At 43.7% G+C, this 5,028-nt stretch overlaps 1 pseudogene; it reads right to left on the reverse strand.

Moving 5' to 3' along the window:
- Window positions 1-272: 272 nt before the first annotated feature.
- On the reverse strand, window positions 273-4,321 carry LOC103628413 (autophagy-related protein 18a-like; annotated as a pseudogene).
- Window positions 4,322-5,028: the final 707 nt, after the last annotated feature.

Here is a 5,028-nt window from a genome sequence, read left to right on the forward strand (position 1 = left end):
TTTATTCGTATAATCAAGACAAGATGTTCAAACCTGTATGTTCCCACTGTTTGCACTCGTATGTATACTCTCCAGCTTCTATGTCTGCTGTTATCTTGAATTGATGTTGTCCCCACACAATTTTATTAGATCTTTTTGTATGTTGTACGATCCAATCTTTATCACAACCGTCTGTGTCCTTTAATATTTTGTATGCAGTGGCGTATTTCATTGATTCCTCAAATCTATTCATAACAGCTCTGGTGTATGCCCTAGAGACTCTCACTTCGAATCTATACAACGTATCGGTTGTCCTTGGTCCCTATAAGACGTTAACATCATAATTAAATAACGTATTTACATAAACATGTATGCCATTGATTATTGATAACAAACACGATATACCTTGCTCATCAATGCCTCCTTTGATTCTTTCATTTTCCTGCTATGCAACATTTTCATCATTTGTTTAGCAAACTCATGCAGAGGGGTGTTCGCATCTACATGTGATTTCTTCACTAATTTGTTCATGCTCTCACTGCGTTGTGTAGACACCATTACCCCACAAAAGTCATTTTTTAAAAATGCCGGTATCCATTCTTTCCTTATTTCATATAATTTGCGTAGAGTCATATCTTCATGCATATCGTATTCTTCTAGCATCATTTCCTAGGCACATTCAAACTCACGAGGAGTTAAAGGATGATGTATAATAGATTGGATTTTTTTTTAAAATCCTTATCAGCAAACCTTGCATATAATTCATTTAAGAATGGCATAAATCGGTTCTGAACATTCCATAAACACAATCTATGAATTGTTTTTGGAAATACAATTCTCAGAGCAATTGACATTGCAGGATCTTGATCTGCAATTGCTCACAAACCATTATTTGACTATCACAATAAATTATTTGATGTGTTAGCATAACAAATTCACATACCACATACCTGTTAGCATAACTCTCGGTACCTCGCATCCCATACATGTTTTGAATGAATTGAAAGCTCATTCAAAAGTCTGAACTGTTTCATCTCCCAACAACACAAATCCAAACACTGTACACTGCAGATGGATGTTAGCTCCAATAAACATGCCCAGTGGTTTATCATATATATTGGTCTTGTGTGTTGTATCAAAGGTCACAGCATCACCATAATCTGCATATTCCCCCTGCATACTTGCGTGTGACCAAAAAATACTCACTATTTTCCCATCTTTGTCTAGCTGAAAATCACAAAAAATTGTGGATTCTGTTTCTTGCATTCCGTAAAGAAAGACAGAAGTTTGGCTACATCATTTGCGCAGTTTTCTCGTCTCATTGCTGCCCTCTTACAATTGTTGTACAAAAAATGAACATGCAAACATTTACTATAGTAATATCTATGGCACTCAATATATACATAGTCAACACAAAAGATTCCTTACATGTTTTTCAGATCTTGAGCAGTTACCGGTACGTTCTCTGGCCCATCATGCATGTCTAATATAAAATCAACTATGCAATGCTGGGGCACCCGGCTATCATGCATTGCATCAACAAAATTTATGAACTCAGCATCCCGACTTTTGTTGCAACGTAGATGTTGTTTCTCTGCTTCGTCAGTTATGAACTCATGGTTATGCTCCAAATTCACCAGTTCAATCTTTGCAGCTACCACATTTTTTTGATCATCATATTTTTTTTTAATTTGATTCCAGCCTTACATTGCGTACGACCAGAATTCCTATTCCTCATCCTAGGTGTATCATTTGGTTTTGGTGCACTTTTACCTTCACGTGAACAATTTATCCACTTACTGAATATATTCTCCATGTATTTCTTCAATGGAAATCCAACTTCATATGCATACCTTTTATAAAATTTATATGCATCATCAATATCCTTGAAAGTCATCCCTACTGTTGGCACTATATTCAGATCAATGTTTTTTTGCTGCAATTCATTGACAATGTTGTTTGTACCACAGATTATGATCATAACAATCTAATCAATCAAGAATCAAAAACAACAATTGGACTTACATGTGAATGCAATATTTGAGGCGTATCCATCTCTCTAGAGCTAATATTAGACATCGGAGGTCGAATCCGTTGTTCTCCTTCCTCCCCTATGCTTATCTCGTCGATTACAGGCCCCAGTAGAGCAGGAGGTGGTGTAACCATTAAGTTACCATCAACTACTCCCTCAGTGTCTGGACCAAGACGAACGCCATCTCCTACCATCGCCGGCGATTGTCCAGAACCGGCCATCTCCACCGCCAACTAGTTCTGTAGTCTGGGGTATTTTTTTCGAATGAAAGGAAATCACGGATGCTATACTTAACAAGTAACCGCATCCACGTTTCCAGGGTATTTCCATAATTTCTGAAACCGTACCGATATTGTAGCAATGTACATGTAATACAAATATCCCTAACAAACTACTTACGCACAATGACTCAATGTTTTACACCAAACAGTATACACTATATATGCAACATTTATAGCGTATCTGTTTTGTGCCATATCTTTCAACATCTTATTCAATATTATCTTTAACTGCCACCATTATACCCCATGCAAGATCCATAAATTCCGCGCCCACGTTTCAGAGTAAGCACATTTGCATGTGGAATCTAATCCCTATAATTCCGCCCACTACCATATGTTTACCGCCTTGCCATTAACCAACCGCGTCACGGAGCCGTCGGTCTTGCATGCTCTCTGTCTCGTCTCCATCATACCCATGCGCCGTCGATTCAGCGGACGAGACCCTGTTACCGACCCAGGCTCTCTTTAATATTCGAAGCCCAGGGCTCCCGTTATACCTGCCCTATATATATATATATTACTCTATTAATAACCTAATATGAACATGATTTCACCCTCCTTACTGACATTGTAGGCCCGACCACCTGCCCCGAGTAAGCTTCTGCACCCAGCATATGACCCTTCCCCGCACAGCTACCGCGCAAAAAATATTGCAGAGCAAGAACTCGAACCCACACCCTCCTGATTTAGATATTTGGGGTTAACCATTAGACCACATGTATCTTAGTGTTTAAAAATAAATAATAACTTTATTTGGTTTTATAATATATAAAAATCGTAGCAAAGCATGGACAACTGGCTAGTATAACTCATAATTGCATACTAGGTGTGTGCCCGTGCGTTGCAACGGGAGTACACTGTGATGAGCATCGACACATATATGATCGGATCTTATATTTCCTTGGGGGTATGGAGAAAGTGTGCTCGGAAGCCAAACATGCGAGCTGGCAGTCTGGCATGATACAATCCTTAATTCCTTATCAAAACAAAATAGTAAGACATTTGATTGCGTCATACTCGACAAAATCAGTTTTTATTAGTTGCAACGTCACCCAACAGAACGTACATGTATACAATATAGCTACGAGCGCGTGAAAGAAAGCATACTTCATGCAGGAGATTGCCTTCAGATGCATTATAGATTCTAACAAGAGTCCCCTTGGTGGTAGCAGTTGCAATGAGCCTCCCATCCTGCGACAACACAAAGCACGCGATGCGGGAAGTGTGTGCATTGATAAACTTGGTCTTCCTTGCCTTATAGTGTTCCACCCTAACCTGCCCCTTCTAGGCACCAGGGCAAACAAGCACAATGGACCCGAGCTGCTGTGACACGGCGTAGAGGCCCTTGGGGTTGCTCAAAGTGTCGATCTGGTGCAACAGCTTTAAGGTCCGCGAAGTTGTAGACGAAGATTTTGTTCTCGAGCACCACGATGATGCGCTCGCGCCGGAGATGAACGCCCCGGACAGGGGAGCGGAAGGAGAGCTCCCCGATGCAGCGGCTCTGGTGACCGTCCTAGATCATGACCTTGTTGGGAGGGTAATGGGGGTTATCTCCGCCGCCGACGAGTGCGAGTATGTTGCAGCGGAACAGCATCTCGACGACGTCGATACCCCCTCCCCCGCCGCCGACGCCGACTCCGCCCTCGACGGCGAGGTCCTGGCGGAAGATCTCTCGGAAGGGGTCACAGTTGTAGATGTGGAAGCCCGAATTGGTGCCCGCTGTGAAGAAGCCGTAGTCCTGGTTGAAGGAGATGTGGAGGATGTCCTTGGCCGCGGGGGCGAGGGTGGGGGCGGGGACGGGTGTGGGCGCGGAGGAGGGCGTCGACCAGACGGACGACGAGTCATCGCTCTCGCTCTCCTCGCCGCCGGAGGGGGTGGGGTCGATCGAGGTTGTGAGGGGCATCGGCGCCGTCTCCGGGACTGGCTCTGGCACCTCTTCCTCCTGCTGCTGCTGTAGCAGCAGCGACGGCGGGTTGCCGGAGACGAGGTTAGGGTTTGGTGGGGTCGGCGTGGAGGCGGGCGTTGCCATGGGAAGGGCCAAGGTGCAGAACGGGTTGCGCGAGTGACCGTGTCACGCGGCTGCTGGGGGTTAGCGGTAGGGACCAAGGGTGGGGTAGGCGTAGCGGGGGAGGCAACTACCTTTCGTGCCGTACGAGTTGCCGTCACACATATATTTACGTTGTACGCACCGCGTTCTGAATTCTGATAACAGTTGGGATTTTGCGGAGGTAGCAGTTGGTCGGGGCAGGGGCACGCGCGGATGGTGTGCGGAGGTTTCGTGATGCTGGTTGATGTCGAATTTCGCGGAGAGGGAGAGTGAAGTGGGGGAGGCGGGGGCAGTCTACACTAATGCCTTAATAGTTATTAGAGATTTTAGAGGAACGCAATATGATCCTGCAAAATTGCCTCATATAACTAACATAATTATGAGTTATATGTTAATTAAAGTGATTACATCCAACGAGATTCTTGGTTTTGTGGGTTCTGGTTGTAGATTTATAGGTACTATGCAAACGTAGCCTCATTGGTTTTATGTTTTATAGTTGCAGCAAGGACGAAGCTAAGTCTGTCATTGATGTCAGCCGACACAAATGACTTTTCACAGAAATCTTTGATATACAATGTCTATTTGTAGAACTGACATCAGTGTCTAGTGGAAATGACACCAGTCAACTGGCTCGCTGTAAATTTATAGGATCTCTCTCCTTCTAGTTGTAATTTATAAGATAACTAGGT

Source organism: Zea mays, chromosome 5 (assembly GCF_902167145.1).
Source record: "Zea mays cultivar B73 chromosome 5, Zm-B73-REFERENCE-NAM-5.0, whole genome shotgun sequence".
Taxonomy (NCBI): Eukaryota; Viridiplantae; Streptophyta; class Magnoliopsida; order Poales; family Poaceae; genus Zea; species Zea mays.